This window comes from Cebus imitator, unplaced genomic scaffold (assembly GCF_001604975.1).
Source record: "Cebus imitator isolate Cc_AM_T3 unplaced genomic scaffold, Cebus_imitator-1.0 Scaffold617, whole genome shotgun sequence".
Lineage (NCBI taxonomy): Eukaryota > Metazoa > Chordata > Mammalia > Primates > Cebidae > Cebus > Cebus imitator.
In genome coordinates this window covers 714,156-727,373 of record NW_016107932.1, presented here as the reverse complement: position 1 = coordinate 727,373, position 13,218 = coordinate 714,156, and the positions used below count along the sequence as shown (strand labels likewise).

Sequence of the window (13,218 nt, the reverse complement as noted above, 5' to 3'; positions counted from 1 at the left end):
GAAGGAAGGAAGAAAGGAAGGAAGAAAGGAAGAAGGAAGGAAGGAAGAAGGAAGGAAGGAAGGAAGAAGGAAGGAAGGAAGGAAGAAGGAAGGAAGGAAGAAGGAAGGAAGGAAGAAGGAAGGAAGGAGGAAAGGAGAGAGGGAGGGAGGGAGGGAAGGGAGGGAGGGAGGAAGGAAGGAAGGAAGGAAGGGAGGAAGAAAGGAAGGAAGAAAGGAAGGAAGGAAGGAAAAAATTAATTTTGGTGTCATAAAAGATACCGGGGCCCAGCCAGGAATTATAAAGTGTAAAGTCAGGTACAGATTTGAATCCCAATTCCAACCTATACTAACTGTGATTTCATGGGGTTACTGATGCTCTTTTAGCTTCAGGTTCCCTATGTGTAAAATAAGGCCAGCCAAACCACCGAGGTATGTCCAGAGGGATTGATCCAGAGGGACTGATGCTGCCTCCACAGAGCTGCCTTGAAGGTCAGCCGCATTTCCAACGCCAAACTGGTGCCATTTAAAAACTCCAAGCCTGAGTAGATATGCTTTATATAACCGTCTCAGAGAGGAGGTTTAGTGTGGTGATTAAAGGGATGGATTCTAGAACTCACCTCATGAATCCAAAGCCTGGCACTGCCACTTACTCTAAGTATTAGCTGTTATCATTTTTATTGCTGACTAGCAGAGGAAATGCTGGACTGCAGACTGTAGACTGCCTTCTCCTCTGTGAACCTTAGTTTTCTCATCTGCAAATAGGGTACTAATACAGGCTTTAGACTACAGAGGCTTGCCCTGAGGCTTAAAAGAGATGATTCAAATGGCTAAAACTTAATGAACACAGGTGCCAGACACTGTTAAAAGCACTGAGCATGGGTTCATTCATTGCATCCTCATGAGAACATTATTCACTGTTATCCCCATTCTAAAGCATGGGAAACTGAGGCACAGAGAGGCATGTGTTCTGCCCAAGGTGACATGTTCAATAAGGAGCTAAAGGCAAGATACGAAAGTGTGTGTCTGCTCGAAGCCCAGGGTTTAGGTACCACACTGCATATCTCTCCTCTAAGGCACTTAGCACAGAACCCGGCACAAAGAAAGTTCTCAGTACATGGCAGCTCTTAGCGATCAGAGAGAAGCTGCTGGTAGAGATTTTAGGACCATTAGCTAAGAGATGCTATGGACACTGTGGGAGGACGAGGTTCCCTAGAAAGGCTCCAAGAAGTATCCAGAAAGAGGGAGAAGCAGAGAAAACAATGTCCAAGGACTCACCTAAATGACATGGCCCAATGTGGTGCTACCACCCCAGAGACCCAGGAGTAGGCGGGAAATGGGGCAACTTTCCTACCAGACCTGGACCCGAAGTTCCCCATCATCAAAGACAGCTCCTCCTAAGACAGCCCTGCCACTCAGAAAGGCTCTGCTGCTTACAGAGTTCTTCCCTAAAAGTGTGGAGCAAAACCAGATTGTTCTGGGTGTGTCCATGAGCTTTCTTTTTCAAGAATGCTTGAGTAATAAACATTTTGAGGAGATGAAGAAGAGCCAGGGATGGTGGCTCATGCCTGTGATCCCAGCACTTTGGGAGGCTGAGGCAGGAGGATCACTTCAGTCCAGCAGTTTGAGACCAGGCTGGGCAACATAGGGAGACCCTTGTCTCTACCGAAAAAACCCAAAAAAATTAGCTGGGTGTGGTGGCATGTGCCTGTAGTTTCAGTTCCTCAGGAGGCTGAAGTGGGAGGATTGCTTGAGCCCAGGAGGTGGCGGCTGCAGGTGGAGGCTGCAGTGAGCCGTGATTATAATCACGCCAGTACATTCCAGCCTGGGCGACAGAATGAGACCATGTCAAATAAATTAATAAATAAAATAAGAAGGAGGAGGAGGAGGAGGAAGAAGAGCAAAAAAAATTCTCCCTCAAACCCAGGTAAAGTCTGACTTCTTGTTTCTTAAGTTTTTGACAACTCTTCCCCTGGAGACACCTTCATTCTTCTCCCACAGCCTTCTGCTCAGTTGGAGCCTTTTGAAGGCCTCCTTTGTACATGGATCTGGAGAGGACAGGGTTATCAGAGAAAGGGGACAGGGGCCCTTATCAGGGGCCTTATCCTGAACCAAATGGAGGCACCAAGCCTTTATCTCCTTCCTGCATTTGGAACTGAAAAGAACCTGCCCCTCTCGAGCCTTGGGTGTGTTCCATCGCTGGCTCACTCCTAGAAGTAACTCTCGTTGGGAGCCTGAGCTGACCAGGCCTTCTCTGCTTTCCTGAGGAAAGGCTTTTTACAGTACCTGCTGTCCCATCGTCTCTCCTGACACCCAAGCCACGTAACATCTAGAGAGGCCCCCTTTCTCGTCCCTCCAGATTCCTTTTTCCCAACACAAAAGTCCTCTTGGACTGTCTTTGCCGTTCCACAGAAGGAACGATTTCTTCCTGCGCAGTGCCCGCCTCTCCCCCCACTCCACCTCCCCACTCACTGCGCAGCGCAGCCAGGCCCTTTCCCTAAGTGCCTTTCCCTCCCAAGATGATCATCCCATTTGTTCCCAAGAAGAGGCCCGTGGCCCCAACCCAGCTTCAGACTCGATAAGCGCACTCGGTGAAGAACAAAATCAGCCTCAACTTAGCACCCACCTTTCCAGCTCCTCCAAGAGAGCTTCCTCTCCTGAAAAGAGAGCTGCACCCAGCCGGCCAGGAACGCTGGCTGTCCCCGCAGCCTGGGCTGTTAGCGCCCGGTGCAGCAGGCCAGCCCAGGGGAGTGGTCAGCCTGATGGAGGCGGGTCGTTGGGCCGGTTGAGGGAGGAAAAGCAGGCCGGACTGCCCCTCGTTGTAGAATCGCTTAGCCACCTCCTCCTCCACCTCCTCCTCCTCCTCCTCCTCCTCCTCCTCCTCCTAGGTCCTGTCTGGGAGAGCAACCCCCATTCAGCCTCTCCTCTGTCCCCACCTCCCCTGCCCCTCCCATTTCTGAGTTGCCTGGCCAAGGATTCCTTTCCGTGACTTCACCGGCCTGTAGCCAGTGACCTTCAGCACACAGCCGGGGAATAAAAATGAGAAAGAAAATCGCCTTTTTGGAGAGGTGGACAATGACCTCTTTATTGAGAGGCCCTTTGCTTTTCTCTAAGTCAATAACTTACTGACTTATTTTTGCTGCATGGAAATGAGCACCATGCAAATGTGCGTGGCAGGTGCTCTGGAGCTGCGCTGTCGTGCCTGCAAGAGCAGAGCAGCAGGTGGGTCGTGATGACACACTCAGGCTGCAGAGTCCCAGGCTTGTCACTTCCTATCTGTGTTCCCCTGCAGCGGCTGCACCACTCCCTGCGCCTCCTTTTCATCATCTATAAAATGGGGGTGTGATGCTGTCCATCCCCTCAACAGCGTGAAGATGCAATGAGATTGTCACTCACCAGTGAGAACACAGTGCCTGGCACTAGCCACACTCATAATCTGCCATGGTCGTTACTGTTGTTATGAAAGAGATGAGGAGTCTTTTGAAAGAATGTGTGGTCTGGGAGAAGTGGAGTGTTTCCCTCCCAATGTCCTTTCTTCTTTGGCTGCTATGAACTTCCCTCAATCATAGAAGCCCTTTCCGAAAATAGAAGCTCTTCTTTCCCAGAAAAGCCCATGTGGGCAAAATCAGGCAGCCTGCTAGTTGGCCTCCGTCCTCCCGCGTTCCTTCAACAAATATTTATTAGGTGCTCATCCATTCCAGGCACCATGCTGTGTGCCAGGCACCCAGAGCTACCTGAGTCGCCTTGGGGGTTCATTCTCTGGGGACAGAGACAGCTATGTCAATAGATGCATCCATTACAGAGTGGGGAGCGTAGCAACGGAGGAATGAAGAGGGCCTCCTGAGGTCCCAAACACTCATTTTGATGGCAGGAAAGCTTGTAAAAAAATCTAAATCTCTGGACCCCGCCCCAGGCTGGGTGAATTAGTTACCAGCAAGGGCTTCCTAGATTCATCTTGGAAGAACTCAAACTGATGATCTTTAACCAGGGGCAGGTGTTCTGTGAGATAAGGAGACTTCCCAGAAATCGGAGACTCCAGCCCTACAGCCCTATCGTCCTTCCTTCTGACCCGCTGAGAACGCAGGCACCAGCAGCTCGATCTTCGCTCTGCATTCTGTTGGTGGGCGTAGTTGTCCTCAACTAATGAGTTTTCAGAGTTCCAGATGCCACCCACCACCCCACCCCCACCGTGCAACATTCTGGTTGCTTATTGTGAAAGCTTCATCACATTTTTAGAACATTTATATTTTCATTCAGTTCTTGAAATTGTAATCATATACATGCATGGCTACTATTATAAATGGCGCTTTCTTCACTTAGCCTAATTTTATTTCTCTTAAGGTCTAAGAAAGCATGTCTCCATTCTGGTATTCTAGGATTGATGCTAAAGCCGAGATTTACTTCCATTTTGATGGCATTCTAGAGGAAATTTGCCTTTTTCTCACCCCCTACCATTGCAACACTCATTCCCTCTTCCTTTGCTAATGGCATCCCAGTTTCCTTCTGAGAATCTATACTTTCAGTTCAGCAGGTGGTGTTGACTTCATCTCCTGCTCCAGAGGTAGGATTGTGGCTTAGGTTTGATAAATCATACTGTCGCATTGGTTCAGGGATGATCCACCTTCAGAGCCAATGAGATGCCATGCCACTTTCGCTGGGACTGTTGGAAGAGATGCATGCTCTTTCTCACTGGACTTGAAACTAGAGAAAAAAGCCTGGAGTTATTGCCACCATCATGCTCCACTAAGGGAGACACTGTCTGTGAATAAGGCCCATGCAGAAGGCAATGGAATAAAAGTAGAGTGAGAGCTTGGGACAGTGCCACCTGCATGTGTAGTCCCAGCTACTAGGAAGGCTGAGGCAGAAAGAGTGCTTGAACCCAGGAATTCAACGCTATGGTGTGCTATGATCACTTCTGCGATCAGTCACTGCACCCCAGCCTGGGCAATGTAGGGAGAACCTGCCTCAAAAAACAAAAAATCAGAGTGAGATCTGAGCCCACTGTCAGTGTTTGAGCTTTTCACTTAGCCGTACTTGATACTCTATCTTTTTTCTCTTTTTTTTGAGACAGAGTCTTGATCTGTTGCCCAGGCTGGAGTGCAGTGGCAGGATCTAGGCTCACTGTAGCCCCGGGCTCCCAGGTTCCAGCAATTCTCCTGCCTCAGCCTCCTGGGTAGCTGGGATTATAGGCATATGACAGCACGCCTGGCTAACTTTTGTAATTTTAGTAGAGACAGGGTTTTGCCAAGTTGGCCAGGCTGGTCTCAAACTCCTGACCTCAGGGGATCTACCCACCCCGGCCTCCCAAAGTGCTGGGATTACAGGCATGAGCCACCATGGCCAGCCTCACCTTCTGTTTTCATTACATGAGTCAATACATTCTTATTTTGCTTAAGGTGTTTGGGTTGAGTTTTCTGAAGTCGCAACTGAATGCTTTCTGAAGCACTTTCTCATATAGCGTATTTAATGCTTGCAATAATTTTTGTGGGGTGGATATTAATTTGGCAACTTCGTTTATAAGAAAATAAGGTCCAGTAAGAAAAGGTAATGGACTCCAGGTTAGAGAGCTAGAAAATGGCAAAGTCAAGATTTAACCCTAGGACTTCGATTCCTAAGCTTGGACTCTTAGTCATTATGCTTTACTACTACCTAACCTAATGCAAAGATGAAAGCAAAATTAGAAGCAAGTAAGAGAGGAGTCAGAGGCGTTCACATTTCACAGTGATCTCCGTAACATCAGTGACTGCCACGCAAGCGAGACCCTGGACCATTGACCTCTTATTATTTTCGTATTTGTAAATGTAGGCTACACTGGAAAGTCAGATGAGCATTGTCAAGCAGCGGTTTGAGGAAATGCATGGAAAAGCACTCCTCCTACCCATGTGGAAGAGCTCTCTGCTAGAGAACTTCGAACGTTTTTTGCAGGAATACGAGTATACGAGTTGTAAATAGCCTTCTTTTCCTGTGTTCAGAAAACTGATAGAATTAAATTCTGCCAGGAAATAGAGTGATTACCCTGAGGAGAAAATTTTTGAAAACAATTAAAGTTTCAGGTTAACCTTCCTAGAAAGCCAGGTTTTGTGTGATTACTGTTTACCCAACCAGATTACTTCAAATACGCCTGAAAAAACTTACAGTATGTTTTGCCTGCCCGGGGTTCTCCCAGAAGCTCCCCTGGGAAGTTAAAGTAAAACCAGGGAACTGCATAGTTCAGTCTTGGATCTTCTCATTTTATCTAGACACATCTGGGTAACAGGAAAAGGGGATCCTCACTGGCAGGGTAGGCAGGAAGAAAAGAAGCATCATTATTATGAATAGAAATAAGATAGCAGGCCAGACACGGTGGCTCACATCTACAATCTCAGCAATTTGGGAGGCTGAGGCAGGAAGATTACTTGAGGTAAGATCAGCCTAGGCACCATAAGAGACCCCCAACTCTACAAAACATTTTTTAAAATTAACCGGGCATGCTGGCACACGCCTGTGGTCCAAACTCCTCAGGAGGCTGATGTGGGAGGATAGCTGGAGCTCAGGAGGTAGAGGCTGCCGTAAGCTATGATTGTGCCACTGCGCTCCAGCCTGGGTGATGGAGCAAGACCCTGTCTCAAATAAAGGAAGGAAAATAATCACATCTAACATTTACTAAGTGCCTCTTCTGTACCATGGACGTGCACCCTTTATGTACACCTCTTCATTTGTATTATTAGTCCTGTTCCTCAGTGAAGAGGAGAGATGGTGCGCTGTTCCATGCCCCATTCTGGCACATTTGCTTTCACTGTTAACATGTCAACCCTCCCCCTTAAATGCTGGGACAGTGTGTATGAAGGAGAAGGTAATGAAAACCAGTCAGAACCAGTAATTTCTCAACAGGTTACACATGAGGCCACATGGAGAGAATGACCAGTGGTAGAACACAGAATAAATGTCTTTTCTGATCCAAAGGTGAGTGTGTGTAAAATATTCTCAGGAAAACAACCAGAGTTAAATCCCTTCACACTGCGTTCTTCAGGAACTCGGACTCTCCCTCCAGTTCTACTCGCTGTCCCATGCCCATGAGAAAACTTGGGCCAATTCTGTTTTGTCTTAGGGAAGCGAGACAGCATGGGTCAGCTATGCCCAGGAATGGCAATAATAGTAACAATGATAGCAGCATCATAACTTGAAAGCAAATCCAATTTAATGTTTATTTCCTCAAAGTAATGTCATGGTACACTCTACTTGGGAAAAAAAAGTTTTCCAGCTTATAGTATATTTATTTAACATTCACTGGGCTCAATAGCCATATTCGCCCTGATTCTTATTCTCTCCTTCCCAAGAAGCTGAAAAGCCAGGCATTTGCTTTCCCAGAATCCCTTTCATCTGGCATTGGTCATGTGACCCAGCATATTGCCTATGAGACATAACCAGATGTGCCTTTGGAAAAGCTTTTTCTTTCTGTATAACAGGCAGAAATGGCTGGTGCTTTCCCCCGTCCTTTTGCCTAAAATGTGGGTGTGATGCCGGCAATGTGGGTGTGATGCCAGCAATGTGGTAGCTACTTTGGATCCATGCAATGACAAGAATGAGAACATAACGCCAACATGCCCAGCATGGCAAAAGGGAAGGATGGGAAGAACCTAGGTCATCAAAGACCTCACTGAACACCTTAACCAACACCTGTACACGTCTAATCTTTCTTGTAATAGAAGAAAATTAGCCTCAACACATTCTATTGTTAATGGGTTTCTGTTACTAGCAGCCACATTTATGCTCAACTGATGCGATTATGTACCAGACCCTATACTGGGCACCATGACTATGAAGATGTAGAAATCACAGCCTCAATTCAAGGGACCCATAGTCTATTTGGAGAGACATATGTGCAAGTGAGCATAGAATCTTCCCAGTGTCATGCTCTTATTTTATAGGTGGAAACCAAGATCTAAAATGGTTAACTGATTATTCCATTGTCATCCCCATGAGATGAAGAGGAAGCACTTGAAGGCTTTTAGGCTGCTGACCTTCAATCTCACTAGTTCCAAGGCTCCATTGGCCATCTCTTCACCTGTCCCCTGCTTACCCTGTCACACATAGACACTGCAAATTCACCATGAGGAAGAAGTACTCTCCCCAGTCTGAAAGCCAGCTTGGCCCAGCTCCTTTCCTCCATGCTCCCAGAATGAACAAACTAATAGAAAAGATGGGCAGAAAATCTCAGAGGAGCTGTGCATAATGCACAAACACTGTCACATGTACAGAATAGAATCTGAGGAGGGAGGTTAGACAGACTGCACTTAGAATTTCAGAAAATTGTTAGAAGGACATGTAGAGGGAAGAGAGATCCTCTTGACTCAGACTTTATTTTAGAAAAATAATTAGGAATTCTAAATGCTGACAGGATTCAAAAAGCCTCAGATCCAAGGCCTAGGGAAGAAAATAGGGCAGCAGCCATGTGTCTCACTCGGAAAAGAATCCAGGATGGTTCTGGCCAATCTTAAGGGATGATTTGAAATGAAGTGGGTCATAGCTTCCATCACAGTCCCCAAATCACCATCACCCACCAAGGTCGCCTAAAGAGGAGCAGCTACAGGAGAATCAGCATCTGGAAGATTAGAAGATTCTGTGTTGTAGCTCTAGTAATAGATTTTGAATTTCACTTCACAGAAATTTGGAGCAGTCGTATAAAGCAGCCCACCTCCTCATAGTGTTCTGGGCCATGGCCTAGCTGTGCAGACTCCATCTTGCCCTTCTAGAGAATACAGAAGGAATACGGCTGAGTCTTAAGACATCTCTGCACAGAAGGGATGTAATACAGGTTTAGCATCCTTCATCCTAAAAGCTCCAAAATCTAAATTTTTTGAGCACGAACATGAGATAGTGACACCTTTACTTTCTGATGGCCCAACATATATGAACTTTGTTTCATGCACAAAATTATTTTTTAAAGTCGTATAAAATTACCTTCATCCTATATGTATTAGGTGTACATAAAACATAAATAAATTTCACATTTAGACTTGTGTTCCATTCCCAAGGTAACTCATCATGTATATGGAAATATCCCCAAATCTGAAAAAATCCAAAATCTGAAACACTTCTAGTCCCAAGCATTTTGGGTAAGGGATATTCAACCTGTGTGAGCTGTTGACAGCTTTAGCCTGGGACCACGGCATGAACTTTTAGAATATCTCTCCCAACTTCTGCCCACTTTAGCAGAAGAAACTTATCATACTGACCATTCTCCCCCAAACTGTTACACTAAAGCAGTAATTTCTCTCTCATTGGCCTGTTTCCACCCCAAGCCATTGCAGAAAAGGTGGAATCTAACTACTGGATCAACTACTTGATTTCACTTAGGAAGACAAGTTTTAATAGATCAGTGACCTCTGATCTATTGGTTGGGCACTAGTGACCAAAATGAAATCATCTTTTCACTCATGAATATATTCATCATTTAAACACAAGCATAGGTTTTCAACCTCTTTTAAAATGTGTTTGTAGAGACAGAACAGCTATTTCTGTAAGAAAATGCCTATGCATAGGCTGAAATTATCATCTCCTTTTTATGTTTTTTTCCCTCAAAGTTAGAAAATCTCAAATTTACTACCACGGGAATTAAAAGATCAGTGCATCTGGGGGCCATACAGTCACATAATGATTAAAATTGGCTGGATATAGATCTCTTATTTGTTGATGTGATTTGGGCATTTGTTCCCTCCAAAACTCATGTCACAATGTCATCCCCAGGGTTGGCGGTGGGTCTGATGGGAGGTGTTTAGATCATGAGGACGAATCCCTCATGAATGGCTTAGCACAATTTCGCTGGTGATGAGTGAGTTCATGCAAGATCTGGTTAAAGTGTGTGACACCTCACCTAGCTCTCTCTTGCTCTCGTCATGTGACATGTTGCTTCTACTCTCACTTCTGCCATAAGTAAAATTTTCCTGAGACCTCACCAGAAGCCAACCAGGTGCCAACTCCATGCTTCCTGTACAGCCTGCAAAAAGATGAGCCAATTAAACCTCTTTTCTTTATTAATTACCCAGCCTCGAGTATTTCTCTATAGCAATGCAAAAATTGCCTAATACATTTGTCTTTAAACTCACAAACTGCTTATCTATATTTTGTCTTTCTATCTTAGTGGAGATACTAACCTGAAAAATATTTCTCTTCTATGAGAAGAACAGCAGCTCATTGAAAAATGGCAATTCAGCCATTCTCAGATTTGATAAAAAAACAAAACCCAACTATTTGCTGCCTCTCAGAGATACATGTCAAATATAAAGACACAGACAGACTGGCAGTAAAAGCATGAAAGGAAGATTTACCATGGAAACAGTAAGGAGAAGAAGGGCATCGTTATATTAACATCAGCCAAAAATTGACATCAAAGCAAAAGCCACTTCTGTAGATAGTCACAGCAATTGGACAGTTCACAATGATAAAAGGCACATTTATCAAGAAAACATGATAATCCTAAATTTTATATATCCAACAACAAGACTTCAGAATAAATTAAACAAAAATTTTGAAAACTAAAGACAGAAATAAACGAAACAACAGTCATACTTGGACACTTTTAACATACCTTCTCAATTGATAGAAGGCATAGACAAGATAATCAGTGATTATTTGATCAACATCATTAACTGACATCACTGAACTTGTATTTTCCCAGCAGTTCCAAAATAAATATGTTTTCAATTTTACATGGAATGTTAACCAAGACAGATCATATCTTGGGCTAAAAATAAGTTTGTATTAAATTTAAAGTGGTTAAAACCTTTCAGAGTATGTTATCTGAGTACAATGAAGGTAAAATACAAATCAAGGAGATATGTAGAAAATCTTCAAATATCTAAAAATTAAACAATGCACCTTAAATTACTTATAAGCCAAAGAATAAACCATAGGGAGATTAGAATATATTTCTACATGAATTGTCAGGAAAACATGCATCAAGATATAGAGGATGGAGCCAAAGCAGTTCTTAGAGGAAAACACATAACTGTCAGTGCATATATTAGAAAAGTCAAAAGGTTTAACCATTAAGAAGCTAAAGAAAGGAACAAATTAATCCAATGTGAGTAAAAGGAAATAAGTAATAAAGAACATAAATTAATAAAATAGAAAATGGATAAACAATAGAGAAAAATTTAAAAATGAAAAGTGAATTATTTGTGAAGATTAATAAAATTGATAAAGTTCTAGCAAGACTAATAAAAAAGAGAAATCAAAATTACTAATATGAGAAATAAAAGAGGGCACATTATTTCATATCCTATAGCAATCAAAGAGATAAGTCTTGTGAACAAATTTATGCTAATAAAGTTAATAGCTGAGATGCAATGGGAAAACCTTTGAAAAATAAAACTTACAGAATTTACACAAGAAAAACGGTGTGCATTGTCCTTATATATTTAAAAAATTTATTTTGTTATTTAAAGAATCCTGCTCACAAAGGAAAGTCTAGGCCAGAGGGGTTTCCTGGTGAATTCTATAAAATGTTTATAAAATATTTAAGAAATAAGTAATACCAAATTTATACAAATTCTTTCAGAAAATAAAGAAGGGTAACATTCTTCTCAATTTCTCTCCTGAGACTAACATAACCATGAAATTAAAAGCCTGATAGATAAGTATCTCTAATGAACATAAATAAAAAATTCCTGAACAAAGTTTTAATAAAACAAATTCAGAAAATATACAATATGAAAAATATATTGCGACCAATTATAGTTTACCTCAGAAATGCAAGCTTAGTTTAACATTTGAAAGTTAGTTTATATAACTAACCACATTAACAGAATGCAGGAAAAAAAATCACATGATCATCTGGATAGATGAAGGAAAAGTAGTTCATAAAAATCTAACCTTATTCATGATAAAATAACTCAGCAAACTAATAATAAAAGGCAACTTCCTCAGTTTCATTAAAGGCAGCTGTGAAAAACTACAAGTAGCAGCCCACTTAATGGAGAAATATTGAATGTATTCCATCTAAAATTGAGAACAAGGTAAGGATATCTGCTCTCCCCATGCCTAGTCAATATTGTATTAGAAATCCTACCTAGTGCAATAGGACAAGAAAAAATAATAAAAAGCATAAGGGTCGGGTGTAGTGGTTCACACCTGTAATCACAGCACTTTGGGAGGCTGAGACAGGGGGATCACCTGAGGTCAGGAGTTTGAGACCAACCTGGCCAACATGGTGAAACTGCATCTCTACTAAAAAAAAAAAAAAACAATTAGCCGGGCATGGTGGCACATGCTTGTAATCACAGGTACCCGGGAGGCTGAGGCAGGAGAATCACTTGAATCCAGGAGGCAGAGGTTGCAGTGAGCCGAGATTGTGCCACTATATTCCAGCCTAGGTGATAGAGTGGAACTCCACCTTAAAAAACTAACTAACTAAATAAAAAACGTGGATATTGAGAAGCATATGTAAACTTCATGCAAACATGAATGCCTACATAGAAAAGCCTAGGCCAGGTGTAATGGCTTACACCTGTAATCTCAACACTTTGGGAGGCTGAGGCGGGCAGATTGCTTGAGTTTAGAAGTTTGAGAGCAGCCTGGGAAACAGTGCCAAAATGCCATCTCTACAAAAAAGTACAAAAAGTAGCTGGGCATGGTGGTGTGCACTGGTAGTCCCAGCTATTCTGGAGGCTGAAGTGGGAGGACTGCTTGAGCCTGGGAGGGGTCAAGGCTGTGGTAAGCTGTGATCATGTCAATGCATTCTAGCCTGAGTGACAGAGTGAGACCCTATCTCAAAAAAAGGGGAGGAGGAGGAGGAGGAGAAGAAGGAGAAGGAGAAGGAGAAGGAGAAGGAGAAGGAGAAGAAGAAGAAAGAAGAAAGAGGAAGAAGAAGGAGAAGGAGAAGGAGGAGAAGGAGAAGCAGGAGAAGAAGAGGAGAAGAAAATTCTAAGGATATTTTTTAAACACTACTAGAAATAATCAGGGAATTTACCAGGGTCACAAGATACAAAGTAGGCAGGAAATAAAGGTGAATTGGGTTTCTAGATACTAGCAACAAACAATTTGAAAATGAAATAATTACTATTTATAAGAACACCAAAAGGAATAAAATAGTAATAAATTTAGAAAAAAGATTTTTAAAGCTCTACACTTAGAATGTGCAAGATATAGCCGGGCGCGGTGGCTCAAGCCTGTAATCCCAGCACTTTGGGAGGCCGAGGCGGGTGGATCACGAGGTCAAGAGATCGAGACCATCCTGGTCAACATGGTGAAACCCCGTCTCTA

General features: G+C 43.2%; 1 protein-coding gene across 1 annotated transcript in view; it reads right to left on the bottom strand.

Moving 5' to 3' along the window:
• The window catches only part of SOD3 (superoxide dismutase 3), a 6,270-nt gene extending 3,450 nt beyond the window's left edge, over nucleotides 1-2,820 (bottom strand). The window contains exon 1 of the mRNA XM_017517098.2: nucleotides 2,603-2,820. The gene's annotated coding sequence lies outside the window, so the exon portion shown is untranslated. The remainder of the gene's footprint in view (nucleotides 1-2,602) is intronic.
• Nucleotides 2,821-13,218: the final 10,398 nt, after the last annotated feature.